Here is a 16,765-nt window from a genome sequence, read left to right on the forward strand (position 1 = left end):
TTGCTCATAAAGCCACTCTGAAATTCATCTGAAACCGTATTTTTTGATTATCGATGCAGGAACCAACACTGCCGTGCTAACGAGAGTAGAGAGGAACTGCAGGTGGGGTCTTCAGAGAGAAGGCTTCCCGTGAGCGTGAGTGAACGGTTTTTCAATCCAGAGGCATCCACGCTATTAACTTCATTTGATGTAAGTCGCCATATTGTATTGCTCATAAAGCCAGTTTGAAATTCATCTGAAACCGTATTTTTCGATTATCGATGCAGGAACCAACACTGCCGTGCTAACGAGAGTAGAGAGGAACTGCAGGTGGGGTCTTCAGATAGAAGGCTTCCCGTGAGCGTGAGTGAACGGTTTTTCAATCCAGAGGCATCCACGCTATTAACTTCATTTGATGTAAGTCGCCATATTGTATAGCTCATAAAGCCAGTTTGAAATTCATCAGAAACCGTATTTTTCGATTATCGATGCAGGAACCTGTAGTGTGCCATCAACAAGCCAGATGGCGCAAGAAGTCATGGTTTGTGTCGTTACTACGAGATGGTGCACGTGCTTGACAGCGGCACGCGCTGTCTCGGGATTGATGTGTACATATTGAAAATAGAACAGTCTTCACAAAAACTCCGAGCTGGTGTGACGTCTCTTCCTTTCGTCGGGGTTCCCACCTTGGGCCCCGCACCTCGGCACCCCGCTGCCCACGCGCCGGCAATGTAAGCCTTTCCAGCATCTCTACAGGCCTTTCGGGGCGCTGTCTTTATCTGAGCTTTCCCTGTCTCTTTCCACCCATTCGTAATGGCCCCATGCGACCACAACATCTTGGCGACGAGCTATAACCACTACATTTTGGCGACGAGGTATTTTCTTGCATTTTTTCCATTTTCGCCCTTGTGAGTTTTTTTATGTGAGACTCCGTGCCGGAGATGAGTGGTGGCAGCACCGGCACGTATAGGTTTCTTTTGTGTGTCAGGAAATATTTGAACGTTCGAAATGTAAGGAGGTCCTTTTGAATATTCCCATCCACCACATCTTTTGCATATGTAGTACATGAAAATACTGTCGGTGCATAGCGACATTTAACGTTCCGTTTCGAGCGGCAATGGTCCATTCCGAACGCCAGTAAGGTTAGGCGTAACGCCATCCTTTGTTCTTTTTTTTTTTCGAACGCCGTAACGGCCGTTCGAATGGTTCTTTTTCTTTCATGCAAGTAGTGCGCACCGCACGGAAGCGTCGTTCTTAATTTTCCGAGACTCGGAGAAACTGTCTCGTTTCCATTTCGGTGGAATTTTTTTCGGATTTTCACCTTCGTTTTCAACTTTTGTCTCCCAACCATAGCCATAGTAGACGATAGCGTCGCTATGTTTCATGCCCATGTAGTACATCCCAAGTGACTTTAAAAGGCGAAGTGAATAGATATAATAGATATTTTGTCCATCAAATATGTGTATGTAGCCATTGGCTTCACTCATTCATAAGTTCCAAAAAATGGCAACAGCTTCTTTCCCGACACCTCCACCATTTCTTCCCACGCCAGGTGCCCCTGTGCAGCCTTGGTTAAATTGGAAAGCGTCGTTTTTAAATTATCTTGTAGTCCTAGAGGCTGATGAAAGCTCGCCGAAGCGTAAGCGCGCGTTGTTGTGGTCCTTGCTTGGTCTCGAAGGCCAAAGAATAGTTTCAACGTTTCCATCCACGGCCCTCGCACATAGCGAGACCGTTTCCGAATTTGACGTTCTTATGACGGCGCTTGATCAGCATTTCGCTGCCAAAAAGAATGTTGTTGTCGAACGGAGGTTATTCCTCACCCGCGTCCAGTCGCAGGGAGAAAGTTTCCTTGAGTACCTTGGTGCCCTACGGCACCTCGGCTCTTTTTGTGATTTTGGGGAGTCTCTTGAAACCCGCATCGCGGAAGTTTTTTTGGCTGGATTATTATCATCGGAGGTACAAGATCGGGTAATCCGAGAGTCTGCGGAAGCTGGACTACCCAGCCTCGAACGTATCGTGCTTCTGGCACAACAGTTCGAACGGGCTGCTCGAGATTGCGATCGTTACCGCCAAATTTCATCATGTCTTCCGCGTTCCGAGTCGACACAGGCCGTTGAGGCAGTACAAAGGGTTCCCGTTCGCCGTGGACAAGATGGCCGCCAGTTGAGGTCAAATTCGAACATGCAACGTCAAAATGGAGGGCGGCCTCCTGCCATTTCCTCCTCCCCCGCAAATGTTTCCTCCTCACCTTCCAAGGTTTCCTTCTCGCCGCGCCACCAGTCGCGTGGACTCACCCGTGTTTTTACAAGCCGAGTGCCTCGGGATGCTCCTCCGGGCGCGCGCGCTCTTGGGCGCGGGGCGGAATCGTGCCACTTTTGCGGTCGCCGACCTCATCCGCGTGAGGAGTGTCCAGCGTCCGGAATGACTTGTTTTTCTTGTGGCAAGATAGGCCACTTTTCAAATGTTTGCCGAAGTTCGTCTTCGTCGTCTGAAGTCATCGACCCCCGTCGCCTGGCGTTTCCGCCGGGACGAGGCCGCGCCGCCGGTCGCCGGTACGAGAGGCTTGGACCTGGCCGTAACCAGACGCCGATCCATGGAGTCGTTACGTTTCCCGACGACGACGAGGGGGAACAACATCCGAACAACGTCTTCACCGTCGGATCCCCGGAAGTCCTCCCTGAAGGACATGCGGACCGTCGCCCACGGAATTTCACCGCTGATGTTCAGGTGAATGGATTTACATTACCATTACTCATTGATACTGGCTCCGAAGTGTCAATACTTTCCGAGAGCATGTTTAACAAGATCAACTTCAAGCAGCAAATCCGGCTAAGGAAACCGCCGCGCACTCTTGTGCACTACCTCCGAGGGTCGATTCCAGTCATGGGATGTTTCCAGACCAAAGTCAGCTTCAAAGAACGCTCCGCCGACATTCTTTTTTACATCGTTCGCAATGGCCGATCCCTGCTTGGGACAGATGCCGTGCATGGACTGCGTCTAATTTTATCGGGCGCGCCACTCAAGTGCTTCCATGTCAATGCAGCTGATCCTCGCTTGGCCATCCCGGCACATGTAAAGTCGGCTGGAGTCCCGCAGCCCCCATGTACGGTGGAGCCCAGTCCTCCACCGCGTCCTTCAAGTGCTCCCTGCAAGCACCCTTCATCATTGTCCTCTGTTCATGGCACTCAGCCATCCACATCGTCTGAATACTACTCCAGTAGAGGCGTCTTCGGAGACCAGCCTTCAAGGGATCCGTCGACGTCGGGACCATCTTTGCAACCTTCATCGGTGAGCGATGCATCTAAGTTACCTTCTGGTTTTGAAGAATTTGAGGATCTCTTTTCTCCTGAGTTAGGGTTAGTTAAAAACCAAACTCACACAATCACTGTCCGGCACCATGTCCCGCCGGTACAGGCTAAACTGCGCCGCTTACCCATCACGTTGCGTGATGCCGTCAGTGCGGAAATTCAGAAGCTCGAGCGCCAAGGCGTTATCGAGCGCGTAAACGCGTCGGAATGGGTGTCCCCCATTGTAGTAGTTAAGAAGAAAGACGGTGGAATTCGTATGTGTGTCGATCTGCGGGCGCCAAATCAGGCAGTCGTCATTGATTCTTTTCCGCTTCCGCACATCGAGGAGCTTCTGAACTCCCTCAGTGGAGCTTCCCATTTTTCTAAGTTAGACCTTGCGTCTGCTTATCATCAGGTCCGTCTCGACCCCAAGAGTCGCGACTTAACAGCATTCATTACCCATGAAGGGCTTTTTCGTTTCAAACGAGTTTGTTTCGGGCTGGCGTCTGCACCAGCGGCCTTCCAACAGGTCATGTCCAAGATATTAAAACATTGTCCAGGAGTCCAGTTTTATCTGGACGACATCATTGTCTATGGCTCCTCCCAGAAGGAACATGATAATAATCTCAGACAAGTCCTCAAATGTATTAGAGAGGCCGGCATGAAACTAAATAGAAAGCCGTTTTCAATGTTTCTGAACTGTCATTCCTTGGTCATCGTCTGTCTGCGGAGGGTCTAGCACCCCTTCCGTCGAAGATAGACGCGGTCCTAAATTTTCCAGTTCCATCGGAACCTTCGCAGTTGAAGGCCTTCCTAGGTCTAGTAGAATACTACAGTAAGTTTGTCCCCCATTGTGCTACTCTGGTAGAACCCCTCCGAAGGCTTCTGCGTAAGGGCGCATCTTTTGTCTGGTCGACCGACGTAGAGGCCAGTTTTCAAAGTGTCAAGTCCTGCCTTCAGCAGGCTCCCATTCTTGCAATGTTCAATCCAAATCTTCCAGTTGTCGTCTCCACAGACGCGTCCAATTACGGACTAGGTGCTGTTCTCCAGCAGCAGCATGGGAAGCAACTAAAGACTGTTGCTTTCGCTTCCCGCTCTCTCTCTGAAGCAGAGCGGAAGTACTCAGCAGGAGAGAAAGAAGCTCTCGCAATCCTTTGGGCTTGCGAGAGATGGCACGTTTATCTTTGGGGTCGACATTTCGAAATTCAGACAGATCATCAAGCCCTTGTCACACTAATGTCCACTCAAGGGACAGGTGTTCGTCCACGACGCATCAGTCGTTGGACTGCTAGACTTTTCAACTATAATTTCACAATGAAGTATCGTAAAGGCAGCGACAACGTAGTTGCCGACGCTCTGTCTCGCCTTCCGGTCCCAGATACCGAAGAAGGTACGTCTTTTGAAGAAGAGGTTGTTTCAATTGTCTGTGCATGTCTCACACAGAAGGAGTTCAAGGAAGAAACTCTAAAAGATCCTGTATTACCAGTTATTATGACATACCTTTCAAACACATGGCCCTCAGAGGAAAAGTTGCCTCCAGAATTCAAGCCGTATTTCGTTGTAAGAGACCAGCTCTCAGTCACAGATGCCTTGTTGTTCCAAGGAGAGAAAATAGTGGTTCCGTCCACTCTCCGCGATCAAGTGATTGATGTAGCTCACGAAACCCATCAAGGTATCTCGCGCACCACCAGTATCATCAAGGAGCTTTACTGGTGGCCGCATTTAAGCCAACACGTCAGGACGAAAGTTCAGAACTGTTCGGTATGTCAGTCGACAGACAAGCCTGCAAAGGCATCCCCAGCACCTCTTCAACCAGTTGAATTCCCCAACCGTCCATGGGTAAAACTGGGCATGGATATAGTAGGTCCCTTTGAACGAGCCCCAGCTCAAGAGAGGTTTTTCATTACACTTGTAGATTACCACAGTAAGTGGCCTGAAGTGGCACCAGCCCACAACGTCACGACTGCTACAGTCATTAAGTTTTTGAAGTCTGTCTTTGCCCGCGAGGGTTTGCCGCAAGAGATCACGACAGACAATGGTCCACAATTTATTTCAAAGGAGTTCAGCGATTTCTTGAAGATGCATGGCATCAAACATGTGAAGTCATCCCTCTACCATCCCCAAGCTAATGGACAGGTAGAGAGATTCCATCGAGTTCTTAAGTCTGTTATTCAGTTGGCTCTTGTCCAACATCGTCCGCTTTCCGAAGCCATTACAGAATATCTCGGGGTATACCGGAGTACGCGCCATGCCGCGACTGGAGAAACGCCAGCTTTTCTTTTACACGGTCGCACCCACCGGACGCGACTGCATCTTCAAGGGCGAGGGACCCCAGAGTCCGCCGTCCCTCCGCAGGTCGTTCAGGAAGAGCTTCCTTATAGAGTCAAGGCATATCAAATGAAGATGAAACAGTATTCAGATGCCCGGCGAGCAGTCAAGCACGCTGTTTTTGCTCCTGGGCAAGCAGTAAAGGTTTTCAAGCCTAACATTAGAGGGAAAATGCGCAACAAATATGCGCCACCGCAACATATACATGAACAAGTTGGGCCAGCCACATATAGATTAGATGATGGAACCATATGGAATGCAGACAAAATGACACATACAACATTGAAACCACCCCAACGTCAGCCGTGGTGGCTTATGGATGATGACATATTACCTACTTCAACTAATGCGGCTCCAGCTATAAGCCTGGGCCATGTGCCACCTGAGGGTCCGGCACCTGCAACTTTGCGTGCTGCGGCCCCCAGCGTCACTCCTGTCCGTGCGGCCCCTGTTGCCGTTCCTGTTTTTGCGGCCCCTGCTGCCGTTCCTGCTTTTGCGGCCCCTGCTGCCGTTCCTGTTTTTGCGGCCCCTGCTGCCGTTCCTGCTTTTGCGGCCCCTGCTGCCGTTCCTGTCCATGCGGCCCCTGCTGCCGTTCCTGCCCCTGCGGCCGGTCCTGTTTTTGCGGCCCCTGATGCCGGTCCTGTTTTGACGGCCCAAGAGGTCGTCCAAGCCACTGCGGCCCCTGTGGCCGCCCATGCTACTGCGGCACCCGGCCCTGGCCATGTTGCTGTGGTGCCTGGTGCCTATAGTCGAGCGACCCCTGGCGCTGCCCAGGATCCTGCTGTGCCAGGCATCGTTCCTCATCATACGGCTCCTGCAGCCCATGTAGCTGTGGTCCCTGGTGCTGCCCATGTACCGGTAGTACCCGGTGCCCTTCCTGTCCCTGGTGTACCCGGCACCAGTTCCGTGGTACCCTGTACCGTGCAAGATGCGGTGGTTTTCGGTGGCCTTCCCGCCACCGCAGTCCCCGGTGCCGTTCCTGATTCCGGTCTCCAAGCGGCCTTCCGCGCTGCTGTACCAGTACAAGCCAGCAGCCAGCCACCAGTCCCGCTGGCTGCCCCGGCTGCAGTCTTCCAAGAGGCCTCCAGGCTCGCTTTCCAAGAGGGTCCTGAACCTTCCGTTCCTACAAGCGGTGCGATATTGAGCACCGCATCAAGTTCATCTCAACTGGGACTCGGGTATTGGAGCGAGCTGCCGTCATCTAGCTCCGCAACGGTCTCAGCGGAGTCCCTGCACTCCGTTGGGCCAAAGACCTCCATGCTTTCCGAGCCTTCAGTGGCTCCTGGTTTAGCAGAAGACCTGGAATCAAGTCCTGAGGCAACCCCAGAATCAACTTCTACAACAGGTGACGGTGGTGCAGACACACCACCAAGGACATATCATACTCCACCACAATCCCCATCGGACACTCCACCACAACGCCCCACGCGGCGGAGACGACTTCCCGCAAAATTTCGTGACTTTCAAGTGGATATGTACTCCAAAGACGCCCCTTAAAACTCTGGGACTTAAGTCATAGTGGTTTGCAATTTCATAGTGTGCACTGTATTTTTATGGGATAGATGTGAACAGATAGTTATGCTTGCATTGTTTTTTTCATTTTCACATTTTCATGTGTTCAAATGTAGAAATTTTCATGTCATGGACATGGAAGTTTTGGATTAACTGCCTTAGGTATATTTTCATGTTTCCATGTTATGTACATAGAGGTTATGGTCAAAGTGTTAATCTTTGTTTCAAATGACTCGTCAAACCGTGAGCTTTTTGAAAGTGTTATTTGTTACGTTTCTAAGGTCTAGTCATTCATTTCACTCGCAGAGGTGAAAGTGTTCTTTGTTTCAAAAGGTTTCCAGTGACATTTTCACTGCCAGTGGAGATGTAGCATTCATGATCGTATCTTTGAAAATGTATTTCTTTACCCTTATTTTCCCCCGACCACTTCACAATTATTTTCCTTGTAGTGATTGGTCGGTAGGGCTTCGTGTGCGTGTGATTTTCCATATCGTAAAGAGTAAGCTGTTCTTTTCGGTCTAGTACCAAGTTATCCAACAGTCATTTTTCTAAGGGGGGAAAAGATGTAGTGTGCCATCAACAAGCCAGATGGCGCAAGAAGTCATGGTTTGTGTCGTTACTACGAGATGGTGCACGTGCTCGACAGCGGCACGCGCTGTCTCGGGATTGATGTGTACATATTGAAAATAGAACAGTCTTCACAAAAACTCCGAGCTGGTGTGACGTCTCTTCCTTTCGTCGGGGTTCCCACCTTGGGCCCCGCACCTCGGCACCCCGCTGCCCACGCGCCGGCAATGTAAGCCTTTCCAGCATCTCTACAGGCCTTTCGGGGCGCTGTCTTTATCTGAGCTTTCCCTGGCTATGTTCCAAATCTTACCCGAGTAACCTGCCTCCTACGTCAGCGGGTAATACCACGTGACATCGCGAGTAAACGATCCGCGACTCGATTTTGGAACGGCCAGGATAATCACCTGGATACTACGCGGATTGGCTTCGTCTTGGGCGACGGCAAAAAGAAAACGCAGCAGCGATGACAGAAAATAGCAGACGATCCTTTTGATCATGGAGAAAGCACCCGAAGAACGGTTATGTTAATGATGTGGGTGGATCCACCAGCTCCTTTTACTCACCTTCGTTTTGAGCTGTATATTGAGATCAAAATTACTTACTCCTTACAGCTAGACATGAAAAAATGGGTTTTTATTAATCAGCGCGATCGCTGCAATTCTAGTCACGGTGCCCTAAACGCATATATTCCACGCATTGTAATTTGCACCGATTATGTTTTGCAGAAATATATTCCACACGGTGTAGCGGTCCAGCGCGAGGGTGCTTTCTCCAGATTATGAAACTCACGTTCGCTTTGACGCGAATGTGATTACAGTGAAATTTTCGAAGCCTTCACTGCTTTACAAACGTTATCCTCTCATTACACACACTCTGGAGGAAACAAAAATATTACATTATCATATAACGAGTTCAAACATTTTCGGCCTTGAACGTGAGATTACGGCATCCCCCAACGCCGAGGACGAGGATGCGGAGAAGCTCCTGTTTACGCTCGCACTCAGATAATAACAAGTACACGTTCCCGGGGAAGGTGGACGGTCTGGATGTAATGCAGTCAATTCCTGCGTTGACAACAGCAAATCGCAATAACCACACATGCTGCACCTAATTCTTTGTCATTTCGAACGTCCGCCACCAAAACCAACGGAGCAAGCGAGCTTTGACGGCTGTCGGCGCAGAAAGCAGACGACGAACAGATCACGTGACGTATTTACTCGATTTGATCCGACTTTACCCCCCGATCGAGGAGGGTAGCGCGAGTAATTACTCCGGAGTGAACAACCCGCTTCTGGAACGCGAGTTCTGACGTCATCGAGTAAGCTCGAGTAAGTTTTGGAACTTTTGGAACGCCACGGTACGAAACTTTTACTCCGGAGTCGGATCGAGTAAATTTTGGAACACAGCCCCTGTCTCTTTCCACCCATTCGTAATGGCCCCATGCGACCACAACATCTTGGCGACGAGCTATAACCACAACAGAACCAACACTGCCGTGCTAACGAGAGTAGAGAGGAACTGCAGGTGGGGTCTTCAGAGAGAAGGCTTCCAGTGAGCGTGAGTGAACGGTTTTTCAATCCAGAGGCATCCACGCTATTAACTTCATTTGATGTAAGTCGCCATATTGTATTGCTCATAAAGCCATTTTGAAATTCATCAGAAACCGTATTTTTCGATTATCGATGCAGGAACCAACACTGCCGTGCTAACGAGAGTAGAGAGGAACTGCAGGTGGGGTCTTCAGAGAGAAGGCTTCCCGTGAGCGTGAGTGAACGGTTTTTCAATCCAGAGGCATCCACGCTATTAACTTCATTTGATGTAAGTCGCCATATTGTATTGCTCATAAAGCCATTTTGAAATTCATCAGAAACCGTATTTTTCGATTATCGATGCAGGAACCAACACTGCCGTGCTAACGAGAGTAGAGAGGAACTGCAGGTGGGGTCTTCAGAGAGAAGGCTTCCCGTGAGCGTGAGTGAACGGTTTTTCAATCCAGAGGCATCCACGCTATTAACTTCATTTGATGTAAGTCGCCATATTGTATTGCTCATAAAGCCACTCTGAAATTGATCTGATACCATATTTTTCGATTATCGATGCAGGAACCAACACTGCCGTGCTAACGAGAGTAGAGAGGAACTACAGGTGGTGTCTTCAGAGAGAAGGCTTCCTGTGAGCGTGAGTGAACGGTTTTTCAATCCAGAGGCATCCACGCTATTAACTTTATTTGATGTAAGTTGCCATATTGTATTGCTCATAAAGCCACTCTGAAATTGATCTGATACCATATTTTTCGATTATCGATGCAGGAACCAACACTGCCCTGCTAACGAGAGTAGAGAGGAACTACAGGTGGTATCTTCAGAGAGAAGGCTTCCCGTGAGCGTGAGTGAACGGTTTTTCAATCCAGAGGCACCCACGCTATTAACTTCATTTGATGTAAGTCGCCATATTGTATTGCTCATAAAGCCACTCTGAAATTGATCTGATACCATATTTTTCGATTATCGATGCAGGAACCAACACTGCCGTGCTAACGAGAGTAGAGAGGAACTACAGGTGGTATCTTCAGAGAGAAGGCTTCCCGTGAGCGTGAGTGAACGGTTTTTCAATCCAGAGGCATCCACGCTATTAACTTCATTTGATGTAAGTCGCCATATTGTATTGCTCATAAAGCCACTCTGAAATTGATCTGATACCATATTTTTCGATTATCGATGCAGGAACCAACACTGCCGTGCTAACGAGAGTAGAGAGGAACTACAGGTGGTGTCTTCAGAGAGAAGGCTTCCCGTGAGCGTGAGTGAACGGTTTTTCAATCCAGAGGCATCCACGCTATTAACTTTATTTGATGTAAGTTGCCATATTGTATTGCTCATAAAGCCACTCTGAAATTGATCTGATACCATATTTTTCGATTATCGATGCAGGAACCAACACTGCCGTGCTAACGAGAGTAGAGAGGAACTACAGGTGGTATCTTCAGAGAGAAGGCTTCCCGTGAGCGTGAGTGAACGGTTTTTCAATCCAGAGGCATCCACGCTATTAACTTCATTTGATGTAAGTCGCCATATTGTATTGCTCATAAAGCCACTCTGAAATTGATCTGATACCATATTTTTCGATTATCGATGCAGGAACCAACACTGCCCTGCTAACGAGAGTAGAGAGGCACTACAGGTGGTATCTTCAGAGAGAAGGCTTCCCGTGAGCGTGAGTGAACGGTTTTTCAATCCAGAGGCATCCACGCTATTAACTTCATTTGATGTAAGTCGCCATATTGTATTGCTCATAAAGCCACTCTGAAATTGATCTGATACCATATTTTTCGATTATCGATGCAGGAACCAACACTGCCGTGCTAACGAGAGTAGAGAGGAACTACAGGTGGTGTCTTCAGAGAGAAGGCTTCCTGTGAGCGTGAGTGAACGGTTTTTCAATCCAGAGGCATCCACGCTATTAACTTCATTTGATGTAAGTCGCCATATTGTATTGCTCATAAAGCCACTCTGAAATTGATCTGATACCATATTTTTCGATTATCGATGCAGGAACCAACACTGCCGTGCTAACGAGAGTAGAGAGGAACTACAGGTGGTGTCTTCAGAGAGAAGGCTTCCCGTGAGCGTGAGTGAACGGTTTTTCAATCCAGAGGCATCCACGCTATTAACTTCATTTGATGTAAGTCGCCATATTGTATTGCTCATAAAGTCATTCTGAAATTCATCAGAAACCGTATTTTTCGATTATCGATGCAGGAACTAACACTGCCGTGCTAACGAGAGTAGAGAGGAACTACAGGTGGTATCTTCAGAGAGAAGGCTTCCCGTGAGCGTGAGTGAACGGTTTTTCAATCCAGAGGCATCCACGCTATTAACTTCATTTGATGTAAGTCGCCATATTGTATTGCTCATAAAGCCACTCTGAAATTGATCTGATACCATATTTTTTGATTATCGATGCAGGAACCAACACTGCCGTGCTAACGAGAGTAGAGAGGAACTACAGGTGGGGTCTTCAGAGAGAAGGCTTCCCGTGAGCGTGAGTGAACGGTTTTTCAATCCAGAGGCATCCACGCTATTAACTTCGTTTGATATAAGTCGCCATATTGTATTGCTCATAAAGCCACTCTGAAATTGATCTGATACCATATTTTTCGATTATCGATGCAGGAACCAACACTGCCGTGCTAACGAGAGTAGAGAGGAACTACAGGTGGGGTCTTCAGAGAGAAGGCTTCCCGTGAGCGTGAGTGAACGGTTTTTCAATCCAGAGGCATCCACGCTATTAACTTCGTTTGATGTAAGTCGCCATATTGTATTGCTCATAAAGCCATTTTGAAATTCATCTGAAACCGTATTTTTCGATTATCGATGCAGGAACCAACACTGCCCTGCTAACGAGAGTAGAGAGGAACTACAGGTGAGGTCTTCAGAGAGAAGGCTTCCCGTGAGCGTGAGTGAACGGTTTTTCAATCCAGAGGCATCCACGCTTTTAACTTCATTTGATGTAAGTCGCCATATTGTATTGCTCATAAAGCCATTTTGAAATTCATCTGAAACCGTATTTTTCGATTATCGATGCAGGAACCAACACTGCCCTGCTAACGAGAGTAGAGAGGAACTACAGGTGGGGTCTTCAGAGAGAAGGCTTCCCGTGAGCGTGAGTGAACGGTTTTTCAATCCAGAGGCATCCACGCTTTTAACTTCATTTGATGTAAGTCGCCATATTGTATTGCTCATAAAGCCATTTTGAAATTCATCTGAAACCGTATTTTTCGATTATCGATGCAGGAACTAACACTGCCGTGCTAACGAGAGTAGAGAGGAACTGCAGGTGGGGTCTTCAGAGAGAAGGCTTCCCGTGAGCGTGAGTGAACGGTTTTTCAATCCAGAGGCATCAACGCTATTAACTTCATTTGATGTAAGTCGCCATATTGTATTGCTCATAAAGCCAGTTTGAAATTCATCTGAAACCATATTTTTCGATTATCGATGCAGGAACCAACACTGCCCTGCTAACGAGAGTAGAGAGGAACTACAGGTGGGGTCTTCAGAGAGAAGGCTTCCCGTGAGCGTGAGTGAACGGTTTTTCAATCCAGAGGCATCCACGCTATTAACTTCATTTGATGTAAGTCGCCATATTGTATTGCTCATAAAGCCAGTTTGAAATTCATCTGAAACCGTATTTTTCGATTATCGATGCAGGAACCAACACTGCCGTGCTAACGAGAGTAGAGAGGAACTACAGGTGAGGTCTTCAGAGAGAAGGCTTCCCGTGAGCGTGAGTGAACAGTTTTTCAATCCAGAGGCATCCACGCTTTTAACTTCATTTGATGTAAGTCGCCATATTGTATTGCTCATAAAGCCATTTTGAAATTCATCTGAAACCGTATTTTTCGATTATCGATGCAGGAACCAACACTGCCCTGCTAACGAGAGTAGAGAGGAACTACAGGTGAGGTCTTCAGAGAGAAGGCTTCCCTTGAGCGTGAGTGAACGGTTTTTCAATCCAGAGGCATCCACGCTATTAACTTCGTTTGATGTAAGTCGCCATATTGTATTGCTCATAAAGCCATTTTGAAATTCATCTGAAACCGTATTTTTCGATTATCGATGCAGGAACCAACACTGCCCTGCTAACGAGAGTAGAGAGGAACTACAGGTGGGGTCTTCAGAGAGAAGGCTTCCCGTGAGCGTGAGTGAACGGTTTTTCAATCCAGAGGCATCCACGCTATTAACTTCATTTGATGTAAGTCGCCATATTGTATTGCTCATAAAGCCATTTTGAAATTCATCTGAAACCGTATTTTTCGATTATCGATGCAGGAACTAACACTGCCGTGCTAACGAGAGTAGAGAGGAACTACAGGTGAGGTCTTCAGAGAGAAGGCTTCCCGTGAGCGTGAGTGAACGGTTTTTCAATCCAGAGGCATCCACGCTTTTAACTTCATTTGATGTAAGTCGCCATATTGTATTGCTCATAAAGCCATTTTGAAATTCATCTGAAACCATATTTTTCGATTATCGATGCAGGAACCAACACTGCCCTGCTAACGAGAGTAGAGAGGAACTACAGGTGAGGTCTTCAGAGAGAAGGCTTCCCGTGAGCGTGAGTGAACGGTTTTTCAATCCAGAGGCATCCACGCTATTAACTTCGTTTGATGTAAGTCGCCATATTGTATTGCTCATAAAGCCATTTTGAAATTCATCTGAAACCGTATTTTTCGATTATCGATGCAGGAACCAACACTGCCCTGCTAACGAGAGTAGAGAGGAACTACAGGTGAGGTCTTCAGAGAGAAGGCTTCCCGTGAGCGTGAGTGAACGGTTTTTCAATCCAGAGGCATCCACGCTTTTAACTTCATTTGATGTAAGTCGCCATATTGTATTGCTCATAAAGCCATTTTGAAATTCATCTGAAACCGTATTTTTCGATTATCGATGCAGGAACCAACACTGCCCTGCTAACGAGAGTAGAGAGGAACTACAGGTGGGGTCTTCAGAGAGAAGGCTTCCCGTGAGCGTGAGTGAACGGTTTTTCAATCCAGAGGCATCCACGCTTTTAACTTCATTTGATGTAAGTCGCCATATTGTATTGCTCATAAAGCCATTTTGAAATTCATCTGAAACCGTATTTTTCGATTATCGATGCAGGAACTAACACTGCCGTGCTAACGAGAGTAGAGAGGAACTTCAGGTGGGGTCTTCAGAGAGAAGGCTTCCCGTGAGCGTGAGTGAACGGTTTTTCAATCCAGAGGCATCAACGCTATTAACTTCATTTGATGTAAGTCGCCATATTGTATTGCTCATAAAGCCAGTTTGAAATTCATCTGAAACCGTATTTTTCGATTATCGATGCAGGAACCAACACTGCCCTGCTAACGAGAGTAGAGAGGAACTACAGGTGGGGTCTTCAGAGAGAAGGCTTCCCGTGAGCGTGAGTGAACGGTTTTTCAATCCAGAGGCATCCACGCTATTAACTTCGTTTGATGTAAGTCGCCATATTGTATTGCTCATAAAGCCATTTTGAAATTCATCTGAAACCGTATTTTTCGATTATCGATGCAGGAACCAACACTGCCGTGCTAACGAGAGTAGAGAGGAACTGCTGGTGGGGTCTTCAGAGAGAAGGCTTCCCGTGAGCGTGAGTGAACGGTTTTTCAATCCAGAGGCATCCACGCTATTAACTTCGTTTGATGTAAGTCGCCATATTGTATTGCTCATAAAGCCACTCTGAAATTGATCTGATACCATATTTTTCGATTGTCGAAGCAGGAACTAACACTGCCGTGCTAACGAGAGTAGAGAGGAACTACAGGTGGGGTCTTCAGAGAGAAGGCTTCCCGTGAGCGTGAGTGAACGGTTTTTCAATCCAGAGGCATCCACGCTATTAACTTCGTTTGATGTAAGTCGCCATATTGTATTGCTCATAAAGCCATTTTGAAATTCATCTGAAACCGTATTTTTCGATTATCGATGCAGGAACCAACACTGCCGTGCTAACGAGAGTAGAGAGGAACTGCTGGTGGGGTCTTCAGAGAGAAGGCTTCCCGTGAGCGTGAGTGAACGGTTTTTCAATCCAGAGGCATCCACGCTATTAACTTCGTTTGATGTAAGTCGCCATATTGTATTGCTCATAAAGCCACTCTGAAATTGATCTGATACCATATTTTTCGATTATCGATGCAGGAACCAACACTGCCGAGCTAACGAGAGTAGAGAGGAACTACAGTTGCTGTCTTTAGAGAGAAGGCTTCCCGTGAGCGTGAGTGAACGGTTTTTCAATCCAGAGGCATCCACGGTATTAACTTCGTTTGATGTAAGTCGCCATATTGTATTGCTCATAAAGCCACTCTGAAATTGATCTGATACCATATTTTTCGATTATCGATGCAGGAACCAACACTGCCGTGCTAACGAGAGTAGAGAGGCACTACAGGTGGTGTCTTTAGAGAGAAGGCTTCCCGTGGGCGTGAGTGAACGGTTTTTCAATCCAGAGGCATCCACGCTATTAACTTCGTTTGATGTAAGTCGCCATATTGTATTGCTCATAAAGCCACTCTGAAATTGATCTGATACCATATTTTTCGATTATCGATGCAGGAACGAACACTGCCGTGCTAACGAGAGTAGAGAGGAACTACAGGTGGGGTCTTCAGAGAGAAGGCTTCCCGTGAGCGTGAGTGAACGGTTTTTCAATCCAGAGGCATCCACGCTATTAACTTCGTTTGATGTAAGTCGCCATATTGTATTGCTCATAAAGCCACTCTGAAATTGATCTGATACCATATTTTTCGATTATCGATGCAGGAACGAACACTGCCGTGCTAACGAGAGTAGAGAGGAACTACAGGTGGGGTCTTCAGAGAGAAGGCTTCCCGTGAGCGTGAGTGAACGGTTTTTCAATCCAGAGGCATCCACGCTTTTAACTTCGTTTGATGTAAGTCGCCTTATTGTATTGCTCATAAAGCCACTCTGAAATTGATCTGATACCATATTTTTCGATTGTCGAAGCAGGAACCAACACTGCCGTGCTAACGAGAGTAGAGAGGAACTACAGGTGGTGTCTTTAGAGAGAAGGCTTCCCGTGGGCGTGAGTGAACGGTTTTTCAATCCAGAGGCATCCACGCTATTAACTTCGTTTGATGTAAGTCGCCATATTGTATTGCTCATAAAGCCACTCTGAAATTGATCTGATACCATATTTTTCGATTATCGATGCAGGAACGAACACTGCCGTGCTAACGAGAGTAGAGAGGAACTACAGGTGGGGTCTTCGGAGAGAAGGCTTCCCGTGAGCGTGAGTGAACGGTTTTTCAGTCCAGAGGCATCCACGCTATTAACTTCGTTTGATGTAAGTCGCCATATTGTATTGCTCATAAAGCCACTCTGAAATTGATCTGATACCATATTTTTCGATTATCGATGCAGGAACCAACACTGCCGAGCTAACGAGAGTAGAGAGGAACTACAGGTGGGGTCTTCAGAGAGTAGGCTTCCCGTGAGCGTGAGTGAACGGTTTTTCAATCCAGAGGCATCCACGCTATTAACTTCGTTTGATGTAAGTCGCCATATTGTATTGCTCATAAA

General features: G+C 47.5%; 1 pseudogene; it reads left to right on the forward strand.

The window, feature by feature from the left end:
- The first annotated feature begins 2,379 nt into the window (after positions 1 to 2,379).
- Positions 2,380 to 16,765, forward strand: part of LOC115327019 — a 69,809-nt pseudogene continuing 55,423 nt past the window's right edge.

Source organism: Ixodes scapularis, unplaced genomic scaffold (genome assembly GCF_016920785.2).
Source record: "Ixodes scapularis isolate PalLabHiFi unplaced genomic scaffold, ASM1692078v2 PGA_scaffold1__304_contigs__length_218370807, whole genome shotgun sequence".
In the NCBI taxonomy this organism is placed as follows: domain Eukaryota; kingdom Metazoa; phylum Arthropoda; class Arachnida; order Ixodida; family Ixodidae; genus Ixodes; species Ixodes scapularis.